Source organism: Mercenaria mercenaria, chromosome 17 (genome assembly GCF_021730395.1).
Source record: "Mercenaria mercenaria strain notata chromosome 17, MADL_Memer_1, whole genome shotgun sequence".
Lineage (NCBI taxonomy): Eukaryota > Metazoa > Mollusca > Bivalvia > Venerida > Veneridae > Mercenaria > Mercenaria mercenaria.
In genome coordinates, this window is record NC_069377.1 from 22,065,499 (window position 1) to 22,082,568 (window position 17,070).

General features: G+C 35.0%; 1 protein-coding gene across 1 annotated transcript in view; it reads left to right on the top strand.

The window, feature by feature from the left end:
- LOC123536822 (GTPase IMAP family member 8-like) overlaps window positions 1–17,070 on the top strand; it is a 75,072-nt gene that overhangs the window by 41,446 nt on the left and 16,556 nt on the right. The window lies entirely within an intron of this gene.

Here is a 17,070-nt window from a genome sequence, read left to right on the forward strand (position 1 = left end):
CCTATGTCTAAGGTCACGGTCACGCTTAGAGGCCAAAAGTCAGATACATGAATGACTTTGCCGGAGCATTTCATGCATGAGGGGGTGGGGCGGGGGGGGAGGGGTTGATGTAACCTGGTACAATTGTACACCATCATGAGACGGAATGTCATGTGCAAGTCCCTTTCTTAGAATTACTTCCCTTTGTTATTACTTTAAATAGTTTATATTTTAACTTTTTCATTACTAGTGTTAGGGAAAAATCGAGCATGTTTCATCCACTTTTGAGGCGTATTTTGACATATCTCTACCTGGTAAGGATTTTAATGTGGACTTACATTTTTTCTTAAAAGATTAACTTCCCTAAGTTGTTACTATAAATAACTTATTTTGTAACTTTTTTATAATTTACAGAAGTGAAAGCCCAAGACCACTTTTCTGTGATACAACAATGATGTTACTTTCAAATATTAGGTGTATTCTAAGGTATCTATACTTGGTAAGGAGTTGTTTTTGTGGACTTGAAAAAAAAAGAATTACAATAAACCACAACATTAAAATTCCGTTTGCAAATACAGGTGCTATTGTGAAGAAATTTGCTGTGACGGGCGTATATTGTGACATTCTGGCACTCTTGTTTCTATGGAGATTTAATCGGACAAAAATACATCATCTACACAGAAATATTATGGCCGAATCCTGTGAAACTGATATTTCAATAAAAGTTATTAGAAATACAATACATTGAAAATAAATATCTTCAGGAGGAAACTACTTTGGTAACTTAATAAAGAGATCAGCCATTCACATGTATTTGCGCATAAAGCGATAACAACTGTTGCAGTAGGTAATTTTCACGATTCGTCGCCGAAAAAGCATACTATTATTCTCAAATATGTAGCGTCCTTGCGCAAAAAAAAAAAAATATGGTATATATAAAAAAATTTGATAGTGAAAATATTGCCTTTTAAATTTGTTGGTGTTTTGGTGTTTTATTGGAGGAAAAGTCGAAAACATTGTGGACAGCAAATCAATCCTTTTGCGGGTAATGATTCAACGTTCACAGTCACATAAAATTTCAGAATATCATAATGTATCTCCTTTACGTTTAAATGTGACCGGCTCATACTGTCGTTTTACTTTTTGCGCAATCCCCTAACGGCCCTCTTAACTTTGTTTTTGAGAAATGACACTTAGATTTGCCCTTTTCTGTACGAATTTATGTTGAGTATATTTCTACAGTATTCGACATAGAGTCATTAAACATCATAAGATTGCTATTCAGCATGTATAGTTGTGTACCTGGGGTTTTATTTTGGATTTTACATAGTAAGAACAAAGGTATGGCCCTGGACAGTCAAAAAAATGAATAAATAAAAAATTAGGACATAAAGAGCCTAATAGTCATGAAACTACATAGTGATATAATTCAGCATGTGAAGTTCTGCACCAAGGGTTTTGTTTGAGGTTTCAAATAGTGTAACCGGATTTATGGCCCTTGAATTTGTTAAAGTCATGCGTAGATGGCTTGAAAGTCTTTGTAGCACGTATCTCCAAAAATATTTAATCTCTGGTCATGAAACATTTTAGGCATGGTGATTACGTTTTGTGTCCAAATATCTGAACTACCAGGCGTGTTACAACATGTTTTGGGGGTGTTTTTCAGACATACTGATATCTAAAGTTTAAAATGTAACCTTTGATATACTGTAACAAAAAGTTTTAGGCTAAAAACGTTTAGATTAAATATCTTTAATGTGTCCAGTAAAGCATTAAACTATCTAATTATTTCTGCAGTACAACAATTGTTTTAATCGACTTAGTGTGTCATATATCAATGATTTTATATACTATATTTGGTGCTATATTTAAAACAATTAATAAATTCCAAACACCATGTCATCTAGTTTTACATTCAACAATTGCCCATTAAACGAACATGAATTATTCCCTTCCTGGAAATATTTTTCGTTGGGTTTAACGTCCCATCGACAGAATTATACGCGAAAAGTCCAAGCGGGGCCGAAGGCCCTCCGAAGCGGTTTGAGTGCCTCCAGACAAAATGTATGACGCATGTGAAATATATCAAACACTATTGAAAATAAATGGAAAAAATATTTTCAAAATTTGATGCAAATTGAATTTCGTCGCCAGCTAGCATGGGGGCCGCCATTTTGAAGGTAGACGCTTATTGGTCAAAGCAATACGCGATTATAAGGCGCTCATTGACTAAGACCGGAAATGGTGACTTTTGGAAAGTTAACGACAATAATTACGACAAACTCAATATGTGTACGTTAATTGTTTGACATTTTTTTAATGTGCCTCCGTTCTGATGTTATATGGTAAAACTTTACTTGACAATTAAACGAACTACAACGTGAACGCTACGAAACAAACTTGTTATATGACGTCACCAGCGTCAGTCGCGCCAATGCCAACATTTCTGCGGTCCACTATATATACGACACAATATACACCTAAAGGGCAAAGGGCACTGAATATTTTTTTTCATCAAAGTCGCTTGTTCACCAGTCCTGTCATCTTAACTGCATGTTTTTCACTGAAAAACAGTCATAAAAAGTGCAGGTTATACAAATGTCCTAGCAGTATGAAAATGTCAAAAGTCTTATTCTTGATGTCTATATTAATACAAGAGAATGACAGCTGGGTGCTGTTCACTATTTTAGACTTTTTATATCAACAAAAACGAATTGAATATCTACATATCTTTGTGATACTTAGAGAGCACTTTGATTTCCCAATAACAGAAAATAACTTATTTTGTACCCGAGGAATCGCTCATTGACTTCAAACTTGACGCCATGTAACTTGTTGGTGATAAGATGATGTGCAAGTCTGTATGTCAAAGGGTAAGGTCACAAACTGAGCTTAAAGGTCAATAATCATTCGAAGTGCAAAATTCAATAACCATTCGAAGTATTGGCTTTAAACTTGTACATGTAGGGGGAAACATAACGAAGTGCGCAGCGAATGGACATGGCCATCAAAGGTCACAGTCACAAATTTCTTGAGTACCATCAATTAATTTAAAGTGTAAAACTAAAAACGATATGGTATCATTGTCCCGCGTTGGGTGCAGAACTTCAGAAGGAGAAATAACTGAGCTGTCATACTAAGAGTCGAACCCGTATATCATTTTCTTCTGCTAGTCTCAACAATTTCCTTCCCCCAACTCCACCAGTCATAACTTAAAATAACTTGTTGTAATATGTTCTACTTACCCAACTCCTATACAAGAAGCATGTATTACCTACAATCGAAACAATCTGTATTTACAAATTTCTTGGTTTCAAATTCATGTCAATATACGTAAAAAACGTTGATTTTCTGATTTTAAAAAATCTATGTCTTGATACCGAAGAACAAGAAATAAAAATTGCAAGTACAGATTTAAGGACAATGTTTTTTTCTTTTTTGTTCGGGGTGGCGGGGTTGAGGAGGGTGCTGAAATATTTGCAGAATTCAGAGAATGGTTGGTACCCGAGCCAAGAGACAAGAAGAACAGCAGTTTTATGCTAGAATGTTTGTTGTTGTTGCTTTGTCTTTTCTTTCGGTATAAAAATCAATCAGATATTGAATACAATGCACTGAAGTTTTGTTTTTTTACTTGTGAGTAAACCCTGTTGTAACTCATTAAAGGTAAAGGTAAATTTTGTTTACCACCACGTTGTGAAACAATGAACATAAGCTCTGTAGAGCTTTTGAGCAACCCTATTTTAAGGACAGTTAAAACCAATTTTAACTTACCCCAGCAATTTGCTGGTAACCATTTAAAGCTGGGTTGCATGAGGCAATCGTCATAAAGTGCCTTACCACAGAGCACAATACAATGGGAGTAACCAGGATTCGAGCCTGGGCCCTTCAGTTCCGTACGAAAACGTCTAAGCCCTCTTAAACTAATGCATAAATTCAACAAAACTTTCTAGTATGTCAGCAATATTCAAATCTTTGACAAATGATGAAGAAAGTTATTATCAGAAATAGGATTTATGAAGAAATTAATATATCTTACGTTCATAACGGAAAATATGGTAGCCACATTTTAAACAAAGGCATTATGAGATGGTAAGTGTTTGTTTATTAGAACCATGCATTTTTGGCTTAAATATTTTTGATTACATTTGAATTTTAATGACAGCTAAAGTGAAAAAAGCACTGGTAGCATGAGTGTGGTACTTTCCATGAACTAAAAAATCGAACAGAGTATGATATCATTGTGGTTGCACAAAATCCAGACATTCAGTTGTATTGTTTTATCCACCAAATCCATAACACGGTAATACTTAACGGGATTCCCGCGTCATAGGTAGCACCTAATTTCATATACGGTCATATGGCGACTTTCAAGCTTTCTAAAATATTGGTGCATCTCCTTTCATCATACCGCTTATAATGAGATGTTACCTATTGTAATTAAAGGTATAAAACTGATATGAACACTTGTTATGTAAATCAAAGAACTATACAATACACAGAATGGCAACTGGGGATTATCCCGCGTCATCTTGTGTTAGCGCGTTATAGTGGCAGGGGCCAGTTATGCATTAATTTGGCCCGAGTACGTTTTTTTAAATAAAATAGACAGATGTACTTTACACGCATATATATTCAACTGGTCATTTATGATGTTTATAGAACTAAGGACTTCTGGGTACGAGTAATTATTGTGTAAAATAAATATGTGTTTGAATCGATTTTCCTAGCTCCGTGTAGAAGGCCGGGCCTAAAACATTACCTGAGGTAACGGTCAGACGAAGTGGAAACGGTCATCCATCCATCCATCCATCCATCCATCCAGATTCAACTCAAAATAGTACAGGTGCATATCTAAGCACATGATAAAATACAAAAATACAGGTTAAGTATAAAAATTGACTAATCTAAGAGTAATTTGTCAATGCTGCAACAATTTTGATTAAAAAAAATGCAACTGAGAATATACAGGGAGCAAATCAATAAACGAAATAGCCAAAGCCTACCTATAAGTTTACCATTTCATTTTGCGTAATCAAAACCGAAATGAGTATTATTTCTTTTAGATATTTTCGTCTTGTTTACTTCCTTACCCTAGTCACATAATCGAAATCGAACATAATATTATTTCCCTCAAAGTTTTAATTGATATGTACTTTCTGTTTCACATTTATCACATATACCTCCATACAAAATCTTTCAAATCGTCACCCTAGTGCAAAAACTCAATAAGACATTAGTGCAATTTTTCACAAAATCACTTTTTTACATAAAGTGATGCAAAATAGTGAAATGCATGTCCCCCCCCAAAAAAAATGGGAATAGATTCCATTGCCAAATGTGATATTTGAAATTAAAGCAAAACTCAATAAGTGCACCTGAATATTTATTTAGTGCAAAAAGTGAATAAAAGCCACTATCCATTTTTTGCACTAAAGTTTTCTTTAATACCATGAGAAAAAATTAGTGCAAAAAGTAGATATGTGATGTTATCTAGTTTTTGCTCCAAAATAAATATCCATTCTGGTAAAATAGTTTGTGCAGTAATGTTATATTTGCAAAGATGACACCACATGACATCATCAAGGCTAAAGATGACACTATGCTGTTTTTTAATACGAGTATTACATATACATGTACATTGTCCTGGAATTCTATAGAACTTCCTCAAAATACAAATCAGCCTGGTTTTATAGCAGAACAGGTAACACCCCCAAAATCTGTAAAAAAATCCTGTCTGCTTTAAATTTATGATTACTAATTATTGCACTTGCTGTCTTCCTGTTAATAACTTCTATTTTTGTATGAAATAACAACTTGGTATATTCAGTACTACTGACAACACACTGAGAGCATAAAAGCATGACCCTATGTATAACCTTTAACCTCAAAGAGTGACCTTAACATCTGAGCTATATGGACCTGGGTCTTGTGCATGACATGTGACCCCAAACATGTTTTTACTACAGATCATGTTTTTGACTTTTGATAATCAATTTCTAATGATACTGGAATAACATGAAATTTTGTCAGCCAAAGATTTAGAATGAAGGAATAAAAATTGGGGGTCAGAGTCATGTGTTACATATTCTACAAAAGTTGATTTTAAATTACAACTTAATTTTAATTATTAAATCACAGGTCTGTAAGAAAAGTCTGGAAAAAGATCGTATCATGACCTTCTAGCTAACTGCTAAGTGATATCTCTAAAATAAGATATGAATTTAGTATAAATCTGTTACAGTATTTCAGAAACAGCAGCAAAGCTTGAATATTCAACAGCCTTATCAATTGAATAAATACAAGTCTTAAAAGGGGCATATGTTTGTAAAAAAAAGAGAACAGACTTATGGAACCTGCAACCCTAGCTCTCATTTTGGTTTATGTAAAAATATTTCAGGCCAAAGTTTGCATTTAAAAATCTAAAACCTCATCAGTAGCACCCCGTAAAGATATCCAATGGCCATCTTTCACTATAATACTTGATATTTAGGTATTCACTTCAAATATAGAAAATCCTCATCAAATATATTAAACTTTACTAAATATATAAATTAATTGGGTATGTAGAGCTACATTCATAATTAAATATCATGCAGTAAGTGTTGATTGTTAAAAAAACCTTCCAAGTTTTTAATGGTATTACACATTTATACTGTGTTTAGCTATACATACTGTAAAAGCCTACATTTTTACGAGGGTTTAATTTTTACTATATTTGCAAGGGTCCACACCTTACGAACATTAATCCTCGCGTAAATATTCATTATAAGTATAATACAAATCAAACAAAACTCGTCATTACACAAACTTCCATATCATATCAAATGGAAACAGCCATATTTATAAAAACAAAATGTGTGTTTCCATAATAACTATAGGATAGTATAATTTTAAGACAAACATAACAAATCACATATGTTTAATTTAGAATGATCTGATAACTTCTTTCTTTTCAGTGTGTTTAACCCTTACCCTTCTCAATTTCTACACTTAACTTGTCCATCTTTCAGTTTGGACAATACCATTAACTGTTAAAAGGGGCACTTACCAAAAAGATACTGACTGAATGGCGAACAGTGCGATCATAATCAGATTGCACTGATATGCAGGCTGATCATGATCTACACTGGTTGCAAAGGCAGAATCAGTTGTGTCCAGCACGGTAAGAGTTAACTAAACATACACTGATATCTCTATCCCTGGACAAGGACATCATATAAAACTGTTTTTGTCACACAGCTATAGTATCCTCAGGATTTTCTGGTAATTAGAGTCTTGAAACATCCATACAATAAACAGCGATAGATCTTTACAGTAGTCAGTCTAAAGGTAACGCTTTTTGATGTGTAACTTTTATACACCCCCGACTTACTAAAAAGCCGTAACCAGCAGATTAACTTTTTTACAGTTTCGCGAATATAAAACCTCGCAAACATACTCAATATTTTAAATCTGCGAAATTTTGTCCCAGTGAAAACGTGCTTTTACGGTATATACTGTGTGTACTATCTTCAATCTAGTGCATAGTACTGTTAATACACAGTATAAACTTGTTAATTTTATGTTTACATAATTTATATTTAGTATTTGTTCTAGTTTTGAAATATGAAATTTGGGTCTAGTGTACCCTTAAATGTCCAAAGTAATTCGAATTTCATTATCCTACTTCACATACAACAAATTAAAAGTCCCGATGTATACTACATCGGAGTGGGTATTTTAATGCAAACAGCAAGATGTTGAAAATCATACATTTGGTGTACTTCAATGTTACTGAGATGGCTAGTGGTAACTTTTTTGATTTCAATGAACTGTCATAGAGGGCCCTTATCGTTCCAAGGGTGCTGGGGTCATGACTCGGGCTCACAGGTGGTACCGGTTGATTTTTGTAGTCTTGGGGTAATTAGCCGGGTTCGAGCTCCTGTGAGATTCTACCGAGTGTTATAAATTTAAAGGAACCTCATTTTGACAGACTTGTAAGCCTTTGGTTGTAGGCTTGACCTTTAAATATTTGTCCTCACTGCAGATAAAACACAATGTAACTGTTTTTTTAAGTTTAATTAGATGATAACAAGCAACAAAGATGTAACAAAGTTCCAGTGAATAAAATATTTCCCAATGTTAAAGTTACAACAATTCACAAAATCCTGTATTTATATAACAAAGTATAGCTTAAGTGTTCCTTCAATGTTTAATAGGCTGACTCAATATAAGTCATTGATATGCCTCTATTTCTGGCAAGGGATGCCAGGAACTTTTAAAACATCTTTACGCTTTTGTGTCTAAAACTTAACTCCCTGAATAGCAGCAAAAACTCATGATCAAGATTTGCAAATAAAAATAATTAACCAATGAAAAGAAATATACTTTTATCAGTAGCCAATCAAATTTAAGCTTGAAAGGGCCTGGGTGACCCTCTCACATCTAAAGCCATAAACTAATACCATTATTCAATATTCAAATTATATCTACATGACAACAAGCTTATTAAAGATACCTGGTGATAGCAGACACACCAATTTATGATAATTGCAATTAGCAGTTCTGGACAGGTAATGCCAGATGTCACATATCTGCACATAAAAGTGCCAATATCTTATCATATAGCTTGGCTTCACATTTTGTTTGCATATTATCTGCATAATAAATCTACTGAAAATCTTCTTAATTTAATAAATGAATAATCTTTAAAAAATACCTTTTTAAAACAAATTTCTGAATTTTAATTTCTTGCATATTTCAATTTAATAATACGGCTTAAATTTTACTGCTATTACAGAACTCAGGTCCAGAATATGAAACCTGTACTGATAGCTAATAAGGATCTAAACTAAAATGGATGGAAATTAAAACAGTGACATTCAATAGTCAGAGCCCAGACACAGCTGTCATGCAATAAGACTATGATGGCCCCTTGGTATATCTAAATGTAAAACCTCTCCTAACGAACAATGAAAGAATTTTACCAATGTTATAAAAAAAACTAATTTTTGATACGAAGATAGTCCAAACACTTAACCAAAAAAATTTGAAGACCTGAATTCCCACAGTTGTAAACAATTGAACTTACTGCATGAGTAATACCATATTTTTTAACATAAGTTTGATATTATTTAAGTCATTAAACTTTTAAATAAAGGAATTCTGATAGATTGGTTAAATATTACCGAAACTATATGCACATTGTATTTCTTCTTTTTACTGATTCTGTTTGTATAGATGTGGCACCTAATCATGGATATTTCTGAGTGATGATTCCAAACAATGAAATACTAAATAAAATTTTACTGATCTTATTGTATAATTCCACGACAATTAGTGTGGCTTGACTTATCCGCTATCTATGGTGGCTGATTTCTGCCATCTCGTTCTGGCGTGTTGGCGCGTTTGCAGACAAACAAGGCATTTGTCGTTCTGGCGGGAGCGCCAACACGCTAAATTGGGAAGTTGTCGTCCTGGCGTTCTGGCGTCTTAGCGCGTTTGCAGGGCGCCAACACGCCAGGACTACAATTATACGCGCCAAGACGACAAAATCCATATTTGTCGTTTTGGCGCGTTCATTTGTCGTCTTGGCGTGTTGGCGTTTGCAGGGCACCAAGACGCCAACACGCCAGGACGACAATAATATGCGCCAAGACGACAAAATCCATATTTGTCGTTTTGGCGCGTTCTTTTGTCGTCTTGGCGTGTTTGCGCGTTGGCGGGGGCGGGGGCGCCAAGACGCCAACACGCCAAGACGACAAATGAACGCGCCAAAACGACAAATATGGATTTTGTCGTCTTGGCGCATATAATTGTCGTCCTGGCGTGTTGGCGTCTTGGCGCCCTGCAAACGCCAACGCGCCAACACGCCAAGACGACAAATGAACGCGCCAAAACGACAAATATGGATTTTGTCGTCTTGGCGCGTATAATTGTCGTCCTGGCGTGTTGGCGTCTTGGCGCCCTGCAAACGCGCCAACACGCCAGAACGAGATGGCAGAAATCAGCCACCATAGCTATCCTCGATGTTTACCGCAGTATTGTTATGAGCTGAAAGTGCAGATACGCCTTGACGCGTAAAGGTGATCTAGACCAAATTTCAAAAACTGTTGCTTTTAAACAATTTTATTGTAAGTCAGTGTGTAAAGAAGCCGTATGGATTGGTACGGATTGATACAGATTACTACTTTAAGGTTTACATGTAACAGCTCAGGTACGGGTCGATACAGATTACAACGTTTCTATCCGTGACTAGACGTAGCTATTCGCGTATGTGTGACTTGGGTATAACAGGCATTAAAATGTGATATCCAGTTTGTGATAAAAACACTATAACTTAAAGTGATGGTTCCATAAAACTGGAATTTGACTCCTGAACAAAAATCACAGAAAACTTTAGAATAATTTTTGGTCAATCTAATGAACTATATACATACTTAAAATGAAATAATAAAGGTTATTAATTAATGTGAATATTGCATCCTGTTGTTTTTTATATGGTTTTGAACAATCTGACCAGGAGTTTGAAACAAGAGCTGTCAGTGGACAGCGTGCTCGACTATTCTCAGTGCTTTATAGTATAATATAACCTATGAGTAAAACTTTAACATTACAATAAGCATATTCTAAGTCGAAAAAGAGGCCATAATTCAGTCAAAATGCTTGGTGGAGTTGCCTCCTCCTTTTTACAGGATGGGGTCATGATGGTAAACAAGTACGCAAAATATGAAAGCAATATCTCAATGGACTTTGAAAATATTTGGAGTGGTTAGCAAACTTTAACATTACAATAAGCATATTCTAAGTCGAAAAGGGACCATAATTCAGTCAAAATGCTTGATAGAGTTGCCTCCTCCTTTTATACAGACTGGGGTTATGATGGTAAACAAGTATACAAAATATCAAAGCAATATCTGAATGAACTTTGAAAATATTTGGGGTGGTACGCAAACGTAAACATTTGTGTGTCACGCCGACGAAATATAATGATAAGTGCACTTATTCAGTTATTGCACTAAAGAAATTTAGCGCACAAAATTGATAAGTGCAATATGTTCAAATATCTCAATATTTACAAGGAAGTGATATTATTAAATAATTTTAAGTACATGTATTGCTCTTTACTATTAAGTTTTCAAAAATGTTGGCAAGATAAAGAACATGTGCACATTATAAAAAATAAACAGTTTTTATGCTCTCCTGAAAAAAAAACTAAAAATTGCACTTATTGAGTTTTTGCACTAAGGTGACGAAATGCATACTAAAATCTGTAAAAGTATCTTTTAGAAACATTCGGATATTTCTGTTTCTCATTAAGGGACAAGCTTATCACTGATTTATTTTTGAAAGGTATCGTTTTACCACACTAGTTGATTTCTTGGATGAAAGACCATATAAGGCTAATTTCTAATTTTATTCAGAATTTTGTTTTCTGATTTTAAGAGTCCGAAAGACAAAATCCTAAAAATCTTCTTATAAGGAAGCCAAAACTTGCCTCTTGACAATAATTGTAGTTTTATGTTTTACCATTCCTTTTGTGTAATAGTCTCGTTTGACTTGTTCGTTATGTACAGCTGGAATTCGCATTGAAAATTTACGTAGAAATAGATATTAGCAAGGTTGAACACAATTCAAAAATAGTACAGGTGGTCTGTTGGAATAAGCACGTTCCAGAAACGCAGTCTCTGTCTACATTAATCAGCTTTTGACATAGAATTTTGTTTGCATGTCAATGAATAAAGTTATTTTCGTTTGTTTTAAGACGTCTACCGGCTCTGAATGTAGTATATTCATGTTATACCACACCGGCATACTTATCGAATAGGAAAACACGTTTTACACACCTTTTTAGAAATTCAGGATCCATGCTGTCCGCAAACAGTTTCTCCAATTCCAATAGGCTTTAAAAGCGAACAGCATGGAGCCTGACCAGACTGCGCGGATGCGCAGGCTGGTCTGGATCCATGCTGGTCGCAAAGCCACTATGTTGGTTTTCTCATGGCACGGCTCAAATACATAATGTGAATAGGGTTTTAAAAAAGAGTATGTTATTAGTTTAAGAATTGTTTGATCATCTATATTTTTTGTTATTGTCAGTAATGATACTTTAATTGATGAATTTATTCAACTGGTGCGATGCAACTAAAACAGTGCACATCTGTACTAGTTACGTGAACTTTTACGGGAAAGTGTTTGTAAATCAATTGTTAATGTGTACATTTTTTGTGTTGGTGTAGCATGATGTCACTAGATCGATTACATTCCATCCCTAGCTGTAATAATATGTTGTCGATCGGTAAAACTTGGTGTATTTTCTAAGTGTAAAAACCGTATGTCTTAATGGTCACCACTTGAAAGTATTTTTCTCTAAGACACTATGGGGTACAAATCCAGAGAAAATCGCAAAACGCGAGGCTCCTTATCAATAATAGAAAAAGAGAGTACTTTCAGTAGTGTCGACATGAACTCTTCCTCCTTCCTCTGCTGTTAAGCCATAAATGGAATTTATTAAACTCGCTTTTAGTGGCCGGGAGACTGAAATTGCTTTCCAGATCATAAATCATAAAGTCTTTACACAGTGTCGTAGTTCAACTAGAGGTATATCTAAATTTTGCGTCATTGATTCAAACGTCAATAGCACAGTTAGCTGACATAATTTCTGGAAATTTGTTATTTTCTGGGGTTCTAAGTTAAAAAGCATAATTGCTATGTCTTTCAGACTTTACACAGTGACTAAAATCTACTTGAAAAGAAATCTTATTGATTTTGGGGTTAATGGCTTAAAGGCAGAGGTAACAGTCCTTTGTTTCCTTTTTGTTACATCTTAAAATCCCTTATTGACATCCTGCACCCCCATCTCCCCTCTCCCCATTCCCCTGTTCCTAAATAAATTGTAGATAAAATTGTAGTTAATTAAACCCCCAACATTTCCTACCGGGGCAGACAGAAAATAGTGGGAGGAGCTACATTCTGTTACTCAGAAGCAGTAGCTAAAAATAACTATTGTTAGCACCAAGAGCTTATAGCAAACGATCTTTGAAAACATAGAAGAGCATGCAACTTACTTGCTGTTTTCAGTTGTAAAAGTTATTAATCCAATTTTTGTAAATGTTTTCTTTAAAATCACTAGTTTTTCACAGGTACTTGGTATGCTTTTGTGGGATTTCTTTTATATTGCATTGTTCTGTGGGAAATAGATTCTCTATCAATGTTTTCATTCCAGTCCAGTAAAGCAAGATTTATTCTCATTTGATATGTTGTTTTTCCAAAAGCTATTCGTTTGTCAACATACTGCAATAGACTATTGTTGAAAGATTCAACGTAATGTGTGTCCATGCAGTACCTATTTTTTCCGCTTCTTTGTAGACTTTAGTGATTTTAAAAGATCAGTTAAAATCAGTTAAAATCACAACAGCTGTTTCACTTTTTAAAAGAAATTTTGAACATTCATAATTTATGTCAGTTTTGCATCTGGAAGTCTGCCTGCAATGTTCAATGAAGATTAGAATATTTGATCTTAATTTTTCTTCACTGTTTTCAGAATGTTTCATTGAATAATAAATGTGTGTCCTTAAAGCTGCGCCCTTGTCTGATAATTCATCATGCCAAACAGTTCCGTTTCTGTTTTTCTTTGACCACTTGTTATCTTTTTTGCCATCTTTGTGATGGATTTTAACATATGCCAGGTGTCAAGTGCATTTTAGGTAGGTTGGCATTCTTTCTTCCCTGACAAATTTATTTATTTGATTGTTATTGTCTTGTGCATGTATTTCCGCTGGACAAGACTGGTTATCAAGATACTCATATATCCGTTTTACACCGATCAGCTTATGTCTTTGAGAGCACACATCATCTCTCTTTTTTAAATAGTTTCAATGTCTAACACTTTCCTACTTTTTTGCCCTAGACAAACAACATCTGTATATGTAGCATTCTTTCGCCAACAGTGACGTGCATCCGTTAGTATATTTATGCTTGTTGCATTCACATCATCAGACAATGATGCCATTGACAAGGCTATTTCTGCCTCAATCGTTTTTTCTTTTGATTTTTCTGTTTCGTTTGCAACTATAACATGATATGTCCCTTGGAGTTGTTTAAGATATTCTTCTCCCATTTCACCAATGTTTGCAGAAGAACACAATTTTCTTAGGTGATTAGGAAGAATTCCTGAAGAAAAGTAGCCATGTGCAAATCTTACATTTGCTAAGAATTTTCCATTTTTTAAATGTGGGGAAGACGTCCATCTTAATGTATGAGATGCATCATCACACTTCACAGAAACAGAAGCAACGTGATGTATAAGTCTGCTGTCTTCAATATGAAGATGTTTTGTATATTTCCTCGAATGATTTCCTATTTATTGGACAAGTTTGTCAACAGAAAACAAAGTGCCTATGTACAAAACTTCCTCCTTTGCTTTCTCCTCAATAATGTACTGGTACTCTGCATCATCGTTAATTTCATAAGTGTGTGTGTTTGTATCATCAGGAATACTGACATTAATGAAAACGTCTAGGACCCTGTTTAGTAACTGGAACTCCAAGAAACAACTTTAATATGTCCATTTTGTTCAGTAGTTGGATTTTTTCATTTTCACTTCTAAAATAATGATCCATTCTGCATCTAAGTAGCGGAGTTGTTTGTTTTTGCTTAATGTTAGCTCATTTCCTTGCCTCTTTTGTTTTGGATGGATATTGCTTCAATAGCTCATTCCTTAACCCCTCAAGAATTCTCTTCAATGGAGGTTGACTACTTTCGTTATCCATATTTCAGTATTTTAAAAACTTTACAATGAAAATATTAATAAAATCCGAATTGATCAAGATGAACGTAGCACTAGGACTGTGAAACACAACTGTGAAACACAGTGTCGAGACATGAGATGAAACTTTGGCAGAATATTGGAGGCCTGTTTCCATCACTGAATTATCAAGAAAGTCAAAATAATAGGCATTTAGGGAGGAATGTCAAAACAATACACATTCATGGCATCAAATTTACAGATAAGTTTTACAATTTGTAGTGAAATATCGTCTGCTGCAGCATTCTTGTTATCCCCCGACGAAAGTCGGAGGGATATAGTTTTGGCGTTGTCCGTCCGTCCGTCCGTCCGTCCTTCCGTCCTTCCGTCCGTCTTTCCGTCCGTCCGTCCGTCCGTCCTTCCGTCCGTCTTTCCGTCCGTCCGTCCGTCCTTCCGTCTTTCCGTCCGTCCATCCGTCCGGAGCCATATCTAGGAAATGGTTGGGAATATTTATTTAAAACTTCATATACATGTTCACCACAATGAGTTCTTGCGGCCCGTCAAGTTTCAGTCAGATTGCCCAAGTAACACCAGAGTTATGGCCCTTAGAAGTTTCTAGTGTTAACTATATAGGCTACTATAAATATGGCAATTTCTGCATCATAACTTTTGATATATTTGACCTACAACTATGAAACTTAAACAGAATTTAGATCACCATAATGTGGTTGTGTACACACAATTTCATTTGGATTTATTTGTAAATTAAGAGTTATTGCCCTTTAATTGTATAAAAATCCACATATTTGTACATAACAAACTTACCATTTTGTAGAATTTCATTAAATTTCTTTCATTCTTTTCCATGAACATTTATTGTAAACATGTGAAGTTGTGTACCCACACCTGGTCGCCCCCTTACCTTGATCACACACCTCCCCCCCCCCCCCCCCCCCCCCCCCCCCCCCCCCCCCCCCCCCCCCAAAAAAAAAAAAATTCATTCCTTATTTTAGATTTTTTTCAAACAAACTTCATATACATGTTCACCACTATGAGGTTATGGGGCCCATCAAGTTTCAGACAGATTGCCCAAGTAACACCAGGGTTATGGCCCTTAGAAGTTTCTAGTGTTAACTATATAGGGTACTATAGATCTATAGATATGCCAATTTCTGCATCATAACTTTTGATATATTTGACCTAGAACTATGAAACTTTAACAGAATTTAGAGCACTATAATGTGGTTGTGCACAGACAATTTTGTACGGATTTCTTTTTGTAACTTCAGAGTTATTGCCCTTTAATTGTCTAAAAATCCACATATTTGTACATAACAAACTTACCATTTGGCAGAATTTCATTAAATTTCTTTCATTCTTTTCTTTGAACATTTATTATAAACATGTGAAGTTGCGCACCCACACCTGGTCACCCACTTGCCTTGGTCACACCCCCTCCCCCTCCCAACCCCATCCCCCCCCCCCCCGACCCTCCCAAATTTTTTTTTTTTTTTTATTTATTTTAGATTTTTTTCAAACCTTCCAGGTTGTACTATTCCCCCACCTCACTTCTCCACCCAGTCATGCCCACCACTGATCATGCATCCTCTGCCCCCCGCCCCCCCCCCCCTCCAACTTCACCCTTTTACCTTTTTTTTTCATTTTTAATTTTCAATCAATATTTATAATCCGCATGTGAAATTTTGTTTCCTCTCCCGTTCCCCTGCACCCCACCCCCTAAAAAAATAAATATATACATATATCTATATATAGATATATATATTTCCATCCTTTTTTTTTTTTTTAAATGTTCAAACCTTCAACATGTAAAACAGCAACACCTGGTGCCAAACCACTCAAAGACAATATTTCATTCCAGTTAAACTTCAAGCTCACATTTCAATTAACTGCATTTAATTTTAAAAGCTAAGCTTATTACAGTAAGCATATCCCATTCAAAATAAATTCTTTAGTCCGGATCAAAGTATCATACATTTATTGTGTACTCTTTAATTAAACATTTGTTTTCTGTTAAATTGATTTTGACTAATGAAATTATTTGCTTCTTATTAACATCTTTAACTTTTTGCCGGATATATCTTTTTGCCATTCCTCACCACAAACCCTTTCGGCGGGGGATACCAATTCATCGAATTTGCTTGTTGATAAACAAAACCACGTGCTAGTTCTGTTTACATTTCTCCGCTATCTGAGGTTATGACCTCTAAGCCCCTCCCGGGAAATTCAAATTTTTGACAGTTGAGATTTTGTAAGTATACTTTCTTGACATTTTATTAAAAATTTAAAATGCACCTATAGAAATAATACTTTAATTTCAAAGTATAAATGTGCAAGTTTTAATTTTT